The 14,407-nt window shown below is 38.4% G+C and overlaps 1 long non-coding RNA gene across 1 annotated transcript in view; it reads right to left on the bottom strand.

The window, feature by feature from the left end:
- LOC128077084 (uncharacterized) overlaps window positions 1-14,407 on the bottom strand; it is a 147,089-nt gene that overhangs the window by 43,993 nt on the left and 88,689 nt on the right. The window contains exon 2 of the long non-coding RNA XR_008204822.1: window positions 7,318-7,386. This is a non-coding gene — a long non-coding RNA (uncharacterized LOC128077084). The remainder of the gene's footprint in view (window positions 1-7,317; window positions 7,387-14,407) is intronic.

Here is a 14,407-nt window from a genome sequence, read left to right as displayed (position 1 = left end):
TTATTCTTTATTTACTTTGAAAGATAACGGGGGCATCACTGTCAGTCCTCTGTTTTCATCAAGGCACTCTTGGGGTTATCGGGTGATTTGTATTGTGAAAGAAAGCTAAGTCAAATCACAGAAGATGATGTCCTTATTGAAAAGTTAATTAGTCACTGAAAATGCATGAGCATTAAGAAATAAAGGCAGTTTTAGCAGGAGTTTCTCTTTGCAACTGCTTCGTTTTCATTCTCTTCCTCCTGTGCACATATCGATCAATTAAATTTCCAGCCATAGCAATAGCCTTAAGTAGGTAAGAAAAAAAAAAAAATTAATCTAAATAAACAGTATAAAAATCCTTTTGCTCGTTTTTGGAAAAAGATACTGTCAAGATTTGTTTCTAAATTGCAATAAGCACAAAAGTGAACATTCCTCACTGCCCATTTCTCATAAGTAGATCGCTGCAGAATATTTTGAGGTTGGTTTATATTTTTAAAGGAAAACATTTTTACTAAAAATATAAAAATAAAATAACTGCTGTCACCATGTTCCTCCTAGAAAATAACACAAACTTTTATATTTTGTTTTGACTGAGAAAGAAATGGTATTTTTCACCCAAAGCACTGTAGCTATTCATTCTATTATTGTTTTTTCCTCCTCTATATACCATTCTGCTGCATCTTGGAAATGAACTTAATAGAAAGTGTTGCTTTTTTGCAATTTCAAGCAGTGGCAGAGAATTATCAGACAACGATGTTAGAACAGAACACAGAAGACAAAGCTTGCAACACTTCACAAGCTCAGATGGCAATTGCTCCAGATAACCATATAGTCTTAGGTATTTTCATTTCTGTCCCTCATTAATTCCTCTTATTACTGAAATGGTATCGAGTGTGAATTCTTTCTAAAATAGGAGATAAAATCATCCAGATTTTTAGGCTCAAATTTGCTGTATTTCAGCTGTGCAAATCAGGAAGTCATAAAAACACAAAGATGATCTCTATCAACATTTTCAATTGTTGCCATTTATCACAGTATTTAAATGCCACTTTACACTTTTTCACTTGCTGAGAAGAAAGGAACGGCACATTTTCTACACATCTCACAGCAAATGATGCAACACAGCCTCACAACAGGCTCTTCTACCTGAAGCAAAGTATTTGCTCAGTTGCTGCATCCCATAATGACCCAGGATGCTCTCACCACCAACAAGCAAGCACCAGAACCAGTCTTGAACAGAATGCACAATCTAGGAATGCTTTGTGGAACAAGGGGCTTGTCTGTTTCAGAAATGTTGTTGCCTGAAATGCTAGATGTCGCTTTGCAGATGCAAACATTTCATTGGCAAACCATTTATATATCTTCATATTTATATATGGTCCTACAACACTACCTAACAGCTCATAAATGTGGGTCTTGTAATACAAACAGCTATAAATACAGAACGCATGCTATATATGTATGTATATTAATATTTGTAATAGAAATCGTATCTTTATATCTTCCAAAAGCACCCTTTGTAGCTTTCCTGCCTTTCAAATTCAGCTATTCTTGAATCCAGTTTGTCTTTGAAATATGCCAGGATAATGCATTATTGAAGTACTGTACCACTTCCTTTTCGAGCCTGTACATAAAATCAGTCACGTACAACAGATTTCCATTTTCCTCAGTTCTTTTTCATAATTATTCCTCACTTCTATCCCAGCACTGTCCTCAAGAGCTCTCTGGTTTCGCCACTAAAATTAACCGCGCACTACAGGTTATGCCTCCGAGGGCCTTGCCATCAAGAGAAACCCAGGGTAAAGAAAGGAAGCAAAATAAAACCCTCTGCTCCTTTCTGCAACTGTTATGACTAATACATGAACCAGGCTGCGAAATTAGAAGCTGGACAGAGGAGCTGGATTTGAAGGAAAGTTTCCAGTTTAACCGGATGAGTCAGAAACACTTGGCTCGTTCCTTAACGTCTGTGTTCTGAAAGCCATTGGGGACAGCCTATCAGGGATTTGAAATCTGTCTTAGAACTTCTGGTTGAAATTAATATTGTTTTGTTCAAGCAAGAGTTAAGTCTAACAAGCAGGAAAAAAAAAAAAGAAATTGACTAAAGTAAGGCCCTTGTGATACAATGACACTTGCTCTGTGCTCTTACAGAGAAAAACACGATGATAAAACACCACAAAGAGGAGTGTTATGAATTTTATTAATGACTAGAAGACAGTGTGCAAAACATCAAAGGTCTGTGGAAAAGATTAATGACCCCGTGTGAGACTGTTTAATTACCTCCAGCTAATTAGATTCTTGACCAAATTTTTAATATCTGCATTCCTTCTAAAGCCTAATTGAGATTCCACATTATTTATCAATCTTTCAAAAAGCCCTTAGTGTGCTGCTTTTTTTTTTAGGGTTTTTTTTTTTTTTTTTTTTCCCTTTGCACTTTGACTCCATTTATGGTCAATTATTAAATAAATAGCAAAGTAACTGTTCTCTACAAAGTGTATACGCGGAACACTTTATGCCTGTTTATTTTGACTAGGAGACTATCATTGGCATCTTTTATACATAATGAAGCACTCCAACTAATAAACTGACTTACTTCACTGTAAACAGTGTTGATAGTATTTTTGTTATCTGGGCTGTGCTCAGGAACTCCTCATGTGGTTTCTGTAAATTAGCCTTTGCTATTGTCAGTTAATCCCTATGTCAGTTTACCTTGGTCTGGTCCCAGGGCCTGAGTGGAGTGTTATCATGCAGGCCGAAGAAGACAGCCCTCACCATGTGATTATCTTCACCCATTCATTTAGAAGTACTTCAGTACAGTAAACGCCTGTTATTAAACTTGCCTTTACAGAAGGAGATTGATGTCGGAAGGCGAGGAACGCATGCAACAATCACCACTTTTTTATACCCTCTTAGATCTCCATCGACCCCCAGCGACGATGCCAGCACAAAAAGAGAGCCCAATGTACAAAGCATGTCCAATCCTGAACTTGTGTCATGGCAATCAACAGCAGTTTTACTATTTCAGTTTGCAGTATAGGAAGTGGAGAGAAGTCAACCAGTTCGAGGTATGCGATGGTGAAGATGTTTTTGTGTAAAGTTTGATCAACAAAGTACTGCTGAGTTCAGAGGAGGCAGGAGACCCTCAGTCCCATTCTTTGTTTTAGCTACAGCACAATGCATTTGTTTTAAAATCTTGTCGTCATTTTTAATATAAGCAAGAAAAATCAAGCGTGCAAATGTTAAGTCATGTATTTATAGCATGTATATGTAAAACAAAGCATTGGGAAACGGGCTTTGTAATTCCATATAGTTTTTCTTAAATTATCCACTAGAGTTCAGACAATAAAAATCATAGCCTTTATGCAGGAATACATGGGAGAGCTTAAAAAGAAAGCAAAAAGCACATATTCTCTACGAAATTTCAGTAAGTATTATGTTGTTTTTTGTGTTTTTTTTTTGTATAAAACACTGCTAGCTGAACCATTACTAACAACATACAGGGCCTTTCTCTACAGTAGATATGAGCGTCTATATTTACAGGTAGATATAGAAAAATTCTCCTGCATGGTAACACATGTAATCATAAATCAAGAGGGAAAAGAGCCTTGAGAAAGAGATTACTTTTTTATTATTACATTTGCCACAACTTGTGTGCAGTGTCAAAACGCATCCTTTAATAATACAAAAAGTGCACGGCAAAACAGCAAACAATGTAAATTGATACCAAAGTATGGTGAACCTAGCATTAAGGAGAGACATCACACTTGATGCTTATTTTCTTGGGAGAGATGATAGGAAGTTTTAGTTACTTGCTAAATCATTCAGAGGAATACCAGAAAGCATCCAAATAGTGGATATCTAAATATCTACCTATCCAGATATTCTGTCTTCCAGTGGGTGTGGAATGTTTCATGATCACTAAAGATGTCATCCTTATAGAAACTGATATTAATAAAACATTTCTTATTGTATCAGAGCACCGTAATTGTGGGTCATATTTATGATCTAGAGATAGAATTAGAAGATAAATAATTTTTGTGCTAGATAAAGAATTAGAAAACAGAGCGTACACATTTTGCAAGTCAGTGCACTCTCAGTGGTTTCCCATGGGAATGGAGCTCAGCTATCCTACCTCACCCTGCAGCTCCCCTTATTTCTGCTGCCCGCCCCTCTGATTCAGCAGAGCCACTAGTTTCTCTCTCACACTTGCTTGGTGCCATTTATATCCAGCTGATGACACTGGTCCTAACTGCCTCACACTGCTCCTCAGTGGACCAGGATGGATATTGCTACTACAGCAACTGATCTGCACAAACAAATTGGTGACAGGATGAATTCAGATGGCAACTTGGTTCAAATGCAGCACAGAAATGACATAGATGAAGGATTTAGGTGTGGGATTAGAACCCCAACCAGTGCAGGGAGATGATCCTTTGGCCCCATGGGCATCTCCAGCTACAGTGCAGGGACCTCCAGAGAACACTCACACTTTCACGCCGGATTCTGAAACGCAGAGCAATTCTACCTCTGCCAATAATCCATTTCTTTCCCACTGATAATGGTAAATATATCTGTATCTACATATAATGGAAAGGAAGCAAAACTTTGACAGCCTGACACAGTAGGAAGAGCATGTGTGATTCTGGACAGTGGTATAGCACTCAGAAAACATAGTGCTGGGGTGCAGGGAGGGTACAAGGCAGCACTCGCATCAACTAAGTTCAGAAAAGAATTCATTAGCCCAGTCTCACCCTGTGGCCCTAGAGAGCCTCAGGAACAAGCTTGTCTCCTTCTGCATCACCCTGCTCCTTCACCTGGGCTGGTTTGCAGCATTTCAAAAGAACTTGCTTTGCCATAATCTGTTACAGCAATATTTGCTTTCACACTGATGTGTTCCGGTATATTCAGAGTTCTTTCATAATTTTGCATCTTTGTACACTGAGCCTGCCCAAAACCAAGATCACTTCTAACTTAAAGTGCTCCTAAAATTTTGAAGTGCTCTATTAATTTTAAATTGCTCTACATCATGTCTGCTTAGAATCCCAACTGCTTTTTCACACAAAAAATATTAAACTATAAAACGCACATCTGCAACATAACAGCCACCCAGCTTTCTTGGTTTGCTTTCTAACATCAAGTTTGTCTCCTTTTTCTTTATCTTTCAAAGAAAAAAAGTGCTCATGGAAAAATAATAGAACAACTCATCACATATTTTACAGCAAGCCTCCCTCTATCGAAAACCTTTTAGGTATGTCACAGGACCAAATGTATTTTATGACTACCAATTGGTAGCACGTAGCCCAACCCATTAACCCAGTGACCTCAATAAATTATCATTTCCTACAAGAGTGGTACTGCTGGAAGATTGACACACCACCAAACCCACGCTGTGAGTTAACAGTACTCCCCAGGATTTGTACAGGAAGACTTCTGATCTGAGCCTTCTCTCTGGCCTGCAGTTCTTTCAAAAAATGCAAACAAAATATGTTTTTAAGGGCTTGGGTGTTTTTAGAAATCTGACTTGCTCCTGAATGACGAGAGAAAATGGCATTGCTTCCAGCTGAGCCCCTGTCACATCAGCAGCAGAACATAGCCCCCTGTGCACAGCCAGCCCAGGCTCCCACCCCACGATGGACCTCTGCCAAGGCAAACCCTCAGCACAGCCCCACACACTGCTCTCCTGCTGGGAGATCACCCAGAGCCATCCCTCGGCTTCCGTTTGCCCACACCAGCGCTACAGCAGAGCAACGTTCCCACCTGACCCCTCAATGTCTGTGCAACCTGGTGCTGCCCAGCGACTGCTGGCAATGTGCTACCACCTCCCTCCTCTCTCTGATGATTTTTAACTGATGTTGTTACAAGGAACTTGTTGAGTGAAAGACAACAAACTCTATTTACTGAAAAGACAGGACTGACTCTATAGAGTGGTGTATTTTGGCAGCAGGGCTGATTCTGGGTAAAGGCCTATCATTTCTTCCACTTACATGGTAACCCAGGCACTAACAAGTGGCCTTGCTGTCACTGTTCTTGTGCTACTGTACTTGAAGTACAAGAGATCCATCTGTCAATGGGTCACTGCTCCTTTAGTTGGCAACCATAAATATATGCAAATACAAACCAAAACCCCATACTGTGTAGCCCACGTATCAAGCACAGGTCCATATATATATATATATGCATATATATAAGCACATATATATATGCTACTTTGCCATACAGATATAAACCATCCAAATAATGTAATGGAGAAACAACCCTTCCTGGCTACCCGTGCTTTATCACAGGGATAACTTGGAAGGTGCTGGTTATTTACCCCCAGCCTATCACAGTACGCTGCTCTTGGGATATTTCCCAAGTAGAAGTTTTGTTTTTTTTTACTTTAAATTCAAGCTTGGTCTCTACATACACTTTGCCCTTCAGGGCATCTCTTTTACCAGTTCCTTCTGAGGATATAGCCTTTTGGTCCAGCTGGGCAGATCACCTATCAAACATTACATGGCACATTGCTACCCAGCAAAGGAGTCATTCCTACACCCTGACCAAATCCCAGTTTCTTTTCTGATCCAATTGGGTCTCCTGTTCTTCCCTTTTGAATTTTGCACAGAATGGAGCTAAAATAATCCCAATCTCATCTGTATGCTTTTCTGCCAGAGAGCAGCATCAGTTTGTTACTGACACACAAAAAAAGTCGTATGTTACCTTGGAAAAGCACGTGTTATTATTTGTACCTGTTGGGAAAGGCATGGGAACATAAGCCTTGGGATTGCTTCTTCTGTTAGCAGAAGAAATGCAACATTCCAATGGAGCCATCTTTGCAATAAGTTCTGCATCATCAGTGCAATTTTGCTGCTCTGCAGCTCTTTATCAGGAAGGCTTGAACCCAAATTTCCACATTTCCCAGCTACAAGATATTTAAAACTGGATTTGGCTGCCTCATCAAAACACCCATCTCTGCCCCATCCCTGGGAAAGCCTTATGCCAACTTCAGTGCTCTCATTCACAGCCCAAATGGCTGAATGGTGAATGCAAAACATGATTTTACTGGGATTTGTTAAGCAGTTTCCTAATAAAGGGCAACACACCTTCAGCCTTCATAGTAACTCAGATGTGACACAAATAATTCAGCAAATAATTACAATGACCTTTCGCTCACCTCAAATTTAAACAAAGGTTAAGCTGCCCTTTAGGAAAGTAAATATTTTCTGTAGTCAAATAACTGTAGACACCTTTAGCAACAGAGATGTATCACCAAACTAAGCTAACCTGAAAACTGTTACAAGAGGATAATACCAAAGCTCAGCAGGAGCAAAGCCCATCCTGGCATCGCAGTGGGTCTCTTACCTTGCAGAACTCCCAGGCTGATCCCCATATGGTTTCCAAGAACTGTTGCTTGAAATTTCTGTCCGGCCACTGCAGATAGGAGAGAGAAATATTAAAAATAAGAAAGTGCATAATCTCCTTGCCCCCTTAAATCTGGTAAACAATTTATATTTGATTTCATACAACAGAATGAATCCACGGACCTTTAAGTAATTAAGAAACAGACACTGAGGCTTAAAAAATAAACTGAAGGGAAAATCTCACATAGTGGCCAGGAAGTGGCTCATAGGTTTTATTTAGTTCTCATAGCCCAAGGTTTAGCTGTTAGCCAGATAAGAGCCAGGTGTGTTTTACACATCTAATTTGTTTAGTCTGAAGCTAATTCAAACAGTGTTCTTTAACTGCAAGTCTGCACATGACTTTCCAAACCTAAATCCGGGATCAATGTGTGTCATATATATTGAGGGTCTCCAACTAAGATGGAGCACCTTTGGGAAAGGAAATTCTTTTTTTTTCTGGTGCTCTTGGTTTGTTTAATTTTTTGGGGGGTGGGTTTTTATGTAAGCTATGCTGGCGCTGAACATAACAACGCTGGAAAACACAGAAGATGTAATGTCTGTCATTACCATTACAGTGTTGACTAACTTGACTTTCAGCCTCAGAACAACACTTCCAAATCCTATCAGTATAAATAGCATTCAACTTTAACTGTACTTTCATTCCCACATGTATTAATCATGTGCTTCTCTGTTTGATCCAGTAAAAAAGATAGTCAATGAATTTACCCCCTGTTACTTATTCATGAACAAGTTGTGCCCCTGAATTTTAACATGCTACGCCTTCAACTATTAGCTGTATATCTGCTTTATGTGATGCTCCTACATAAGCTGGCAGTCCATCAATTTAGTGTCCATACATTTCTTTGAAAGCTATATTATAATTAGAGCTTAGGTTAATACTATTCATTAACCATAAAACAGACATAAAATAATTATAACTCATTTAGCGAAATTAGAAAAGGAGCAATTATTAGGCTCCCATTGTGAGGCTTTGCTGTGAGGAACAGATAATCTATCTGCAAAATGTACTTTAAGAACACCATTTTGAAAGAAATAAACTAGATAAATTACTGTTTTGTTTTGGTTTAAGAAAACTTGGCCCAATAAATACAAGTTCAACAACCATAAAGGATGTATGTGAGGGAAGTGAAAGTTCTACTGCAAGAAGGGAGAAAAATATTTATGTGATGCTTTCCTGACATTACCTCTCAGGATGTTGTGAAGCTCAATTTGTTGACATTCACAAGGCATTAAACACTGCAGCGACGCAGACGTGGGCCTATAAACTGTTGCAATTAAACATGAGGACGTGCACACTTTTGTCGGGAGGGAGGGGACTCATTGATGCTTGGCACGTTTGGGTACAGGGTTTTTGATAGCTTTATTGAAGATTTTATATATCAGGAAATCTGCCTTCGAGATTGCCCTGTTCTCCAAGCTCCTGGTACACTGAGATATCCAGTTATATGGGAAGAGATGATTTTTGCTATGAATACACCTTCCTGGCAGAAAGACAGCTTAAGACTGCAGCAAGCTGACTGTTGGCACGTTTTCTCTCCTTCGGTAGGAAAACAGTACAGCCATCTTCCTACAGAATCACTAATGAAAAATAATTACTCTTCCTGATGGACTCTCATCCATTTACTATTCACATGCGTGCAAATCCCACCATATCTGTACTGCCAAATCTCAGAAAGACTGCAACTTTCTTGAGATAAGAGACTTTTTGTTTATTTCCTCCCAGAAATACAGCACTTTGGCTCATCTGAATCGTTATGTTGTTTTCCAGTCTTTGGTTTTATTGATCTTTCATTTTTGAACACACTTATTAATAGAAATCACACATTGGTCCATCTATGGCACTCATAAGGATGCCTGACTTTGTTTGCTTTGGAAGAGCGCCATGAAAGCCAAACTTTTTTGGCAGTGTTTCCCATGAGAGGAAAGGGAAGACCTCAGAGAAGAGGGATCCAATGCCCAGGAACCAGACAGAGCTCAGGCACAGGAGAACAAATGGATGCATCAGACAACCCCTGAAACACACTGGTGCTATGAGACAGCTACGAAATACAGAGCACGGGAAGTCTACTACTGCTAAATGCTAGTATCAAAAAGCATAATGAATTAAACACCAAATAGCTTTAAAAGTGATGGGAATTTATTCAAAGCGGTACTGTGCTGAAATTTTTCATTGCTCTTAGGATCCTTTTAGGATCAGCACGTTTAAGATGCATATTTTCAGCCTTATCTCTCTAATCAAGAGAGACAAAAAGAAGTCTCTCCTATCAGGTTGATTTCAAAAGCTGGAGGTAAAGACATCAAATGTCACAATATGGCAAAAAAATTATCAATCTCTGTTAAATCCTTTACATCTTTAGAGTGATTTCTCTGGAATGCTTTTGAACTTGCAAAGAATCCTATGAATTTCTCCATATTTAATTTATAGCAATGCCAGAAATGAATCAATTAAAAAGAAAAAGCTCATTTAAAGAACCTTTTAAACATATCTCTGATTGTTATGACTGTTCTGTGTTTAAGTAAAACCTTATTTGCTGGTTTACTTTGAGACATGTTTTCTCATTAATTGAAACCCAGGAAGCAGAAATCTGATGACTACCAACACTAGCAGAAGTGGAAAAGGTTATATTGTGCTTCCTGACAAAGCAGTGTAAATGCACTGTTGCGACTGTGGAAACAGGGGAATGACCTGACTTCACTAATTTTACTTTTCAAGTGACTGGTAAATTCTCCTATGCTTCCTGTTAAACAAAAACAAAAGACAAGTTCAGAGAGCCGGTACCTCTGACAGTTGTGAAAGACAGGAAAGAGATGAATGACATTCTCTGGAGAGTATTTTTCTGTCACTTAAGCAGTTTACATATTTCTCTATTTTTACTGTATTTTCCTTCTCCTGATCACCAGGGATCGTGTGTGAGTTTAAGGTCATTAGGGCTATGTCTAGTGCCAGACAGATTCTGCTGAAGTCAGATTTTTATGATGACAGCATGAAATTTTTGGAATGCACTGGTGAGTTGTGTGACTATGGTTAGACTGACTATATTGTTCTATGACTGTCATTGAAAAAAAAAATAAAGTCTCCTGTCTTTACTGCTGGAAAGCCCACGGTTTCTTAGAAGGCTCAACAAAAGTGGAAAATAACCTTTAATAACCTGTATTCCAAATTTTTACACTTTCATCAAGAGATGAAAAGATTAATTCTGAGTTAAGCGACAGGGAACAGTATTTGGAAAAAAGCAAACCAAAACAGTAAATGAAGACTTTGGCCTCTCTGTTTATTCTTTCTTTCCTTCTGCCTCCCTCCCCTTTCTTTCCAGTCTTCCAATCTGTTCTCTCCATCCTTTGGGATCACTGCTCGAACCTACGGCTGTGAATCACGCACTCTCCATACTGTACATATTGGTTGTTAAGGATCAACTGATTAACCATTTTATAGAAGATGTAGAGGACTCATTCCAATTTTTACAACTCTGTGTGTTTTTTAAATATTGTAATGTTTTCAAGCAATATGTTTTCTGCCTCCCAGCTGTAAAAGAATACCTACTGGCTTCGGGGAAGGAAATTTCTTTTTCTATTATTTTGTTATAATACAACTTCTCCATGCTACAAACAGCATCTTCTGGGAAGGAAGAAAAACAGCAAGATGAAATATTGCGCTATTCGTTTTGTGTTGGCTCACTTAGGTCAGTGAATTACAATGTTCCTAACGTTAGGTATTGCCGCGTACACTGAACAACCTCGAAGGGAAGAGATTATGGGATTTATGAATTTGCCTGGTTTTGTTGGTTTAGTGAGACCCTTAAGATTACATTTTACCTTGTATTTAATGGTCCATGTATTTTTTAATGGAAGAATAAAGGGCTCACATAAAATATCTCAAACTGAACAGACTTCTCTGTCTGTACACTTATAACTGAGTAATTGTATCAATAGCTTTGTACCAAAACACTAGGGACAACAGAAGGGCCAAATTCATCCCCTTCATAGTTTTTTTGGCATACTTTCACCAGTGCTGATGACCAACTCAAATGAAGCGATAAGCAACTTAGGTACAGTTGCAATGACTTGGTGAGACATTCTGAGCATCTTGTAGCAGTCCTAAATAGAAATCCTTTCATTCAGGAAGTTTGGAGGGGTTTTCTGGAGCATTCTGTACATCTGTAATTTCAATGGGTGAGAGTACCTCCTCTACTCATTGGAGAATATGCAGAACTTACAGAATCACAGAATCACCCGGGTTGGAAGGGACCTCAAGGATCATGTAGTTCCAACCCCCCTGCCTAGCAGGGCCACCAAACGTACACATTCAGATCAGGTTGCCCAGGACCCCGTCCAACCTGGCCTTAAACACGTCCAAGGACGGGGCATCCACAACCTCCCTGGGCAGCCCGTTCCAGGGCCTAACCACTCTCCTTGTAAAGAATACAGAAGTACAGAAGAAGTACAGAAACAATCTTTTTTTTTTTCCCCCCCCCCCGTCCTGCCTCCACAGAAGTGTAGCAAAAATGATCAGAAGTTTTGTTTAATCTTATTGTAAGGTGAGTAACCCAACCATGTAGCCAGCTCTAAGAGGACAATGAGACCTTCAATCCTGCTGAACACACCACAGTAGCTAAATTCTTTCATCCCACAGTGTCCCTGTCACCATTTCAACTATACAAAAGCTTTACTCGTTTACAGAAATGGACATGTATCACTACCACCATCAATGGAATGTTGGAATGCTTAATTAAAAATGAATTATAATGATTATAATTTTAGTTAATGCTACTTAATGTAATATGCTAATGTTATAAAAAAGTATAAAACAAAAACAAAATACTAAGGGCTCTGATAGGGATAAATTATGCTATTTTTGCTAATGTATAACACAATACATTTACACAATAAAACCTAACTGGTGTCAAAAAGGAACAATTTACTTCATGTGAACTAACCAGACAGGTCAAATTCAAATTCATTCACCGTGCTTACCCTGTGTGCTAAACTAAACTAAATTATATTTGTAACAGAGCACACACGTGGGCATTTGTTGCAGAGTCTTTGATGAAATAGATGCATGGAGCTGAGATTCTGGTCTCTGCAAGATGCCATCTTAGTGAATAACACCTGGAGTTACAAGCTGCCAGCTGAACTGGCTCTGATGTAATAAAGAGAGCATCCCAACAACAGCCTGATACCAGGGGCAATCAGTTAGGATGCTGAAGATCACTTTTCAGACTAAAACTTTTAACATCACAGGACTCCTGCAGCCTTTTTTGAGATTAGGAGAAGCCTCTTCCCTTGAACCAGTTTGCACCATGTACTATGTCTCTAACTGGCACCTTTTCCAAGAGAAATTTCTTTGTAACTGGTATGCATTAATAACCTGGTTCCTGACACAGAATGGTTTTTATGTAATTAACGCTCAATAGAATATACCAAGTACTCCCCAGGAAGAGAATGGGAATTGCACAAACTTTCTGAATGCATGGGAACAACCTGGATCCAAATGTGTTAGCATTCAGACTTCCATACCTACAACTTAAAGAATATTTTCCCTCTTTAATAAACAATGTTGTTTGCCTTCCAGCATCATATTTCTCCAAGCTGAATTTGGAGGTTTCTTCAGGTACCAATCCAGACAGCATCACAGCACAGAGGAAGAGTAGGAGACTGTACATAGCTTCAAATAAAAGGAATATAGAATACACAAGTATTCTTTTAACAAAGAATTCTTCTAATTCTTCTATTCTTCTAATCTGTCAAATAAATCATCAAAAGTTTTCTCATGCAAGAAATTTCCTTATGCAATTTTCTTATGCGTTATTTCTAATTCAAATTTATTGCGTGTAGCAACACACACAGTCTATCATACTATTATTATTATTATTATTATTTTTTACTGGTAGAAATTCAACTTTTTTTGACAAATGTAGCTGTATGCATGATGCATATTTGTTAAAAAACACACCATTAACTGAAAGAAAAGCAACTGAATACTTCAAGATACAGTCCCCTGAACTTTTGGTTCAACTCTGCTACAAAGATTTCCACAATAGTTTCAGTGGGTTTGAGCCTTCAGCTCCCTTCATTACAGAAAAGAAAACATCTTGTAAGGTGTTCATCAATTTGACACAATCCAACTGCTACCAGGAAAAGGTCTGTGCTGAGAAAGCTGCTTTGAGCTTGGAAATGTTCTCACAGTCCAACTCATCTACTTGATTGCTCCATTAGTGCATATTTATAAAGTATCTGCAGCATATTTACAAAGGAAGCATTGCCAAATTATATAGCTATAAAAGTGAAATGAGAATACAAACGAAGGTTGGTATGTCTGCATCTAAATTCAACAAATACCATGCAAGATTGGATGATATAAGTGATGTTTTCACAGTCAAAGGCATCGCCTGTCCTGTTTGTACCCGATAAATCACTCCTGTATTTCCCTTCTTCAGAACTAATCTATTGTGGCTTGCATACAACTGAGCTCAATGTTATGTCTTGTAGTTGCTTTATCTCCAACGTCAAACATTAATTAATCAGCTTATTAGAGACATGGCCTAGATTGTACTTCTCATTTATTCACAATTTTCCTTGTATATATCTAGAAGTCTTGGTCCAATCCATATTATGTCTTACCTTTTGGCTGTTAACATTGATAGCATCTCTTTTTATTGGACTCTCAATGCCCACTGATGTTTTATGCATAATGATGCTCAAATTTAATTGAGCTGTAAGCTTCAGTTTAATTATGAGCCTTCATGATACCTTCAGCACTTTTTCTTCTCTGATTACTGTAACTGGTTCTCTATAACCCCTTTAAAATCCTTCATCTATTAAACCACTAGTAGACAAGTCATTTTTAGGAGAAAGTCTAATTAGACTATTGCAATTATCTTAATGCATTCTCAGTATTTAGAAGGAAAAAAAACCAAACAAAAACAAAAACAAAAAAAAAACCCAAACCAAACAAAAAAACACTCCACAACTTCAGTGAAATGCACCTTGTGGAACATTCCAGACATTCACATTGTATAATCTGGTTTGTCCTG

This window comes from Tympanuchus pallidicinctus, unplaced genomic scaffold (genome assembly GCF_026119805.1).
Source record: "Tympanuchus pallidicinctus isolate F22 unplaced genomic scaffold, pur_lepc_1.0 scaffold15, whole genome shotgun sequence".
Taxonomy (NCBI): Eukaryota; Metazoa; Chordata; class Aves; order Galliformes; family Phasianidae; genus Tympanuchus; species Tympanuchus pallidicinctus.
Note: the sequence above shows the minus strand (reverse complement) of the source record. Positions and strands in the feature narration are given on the sequence as shown.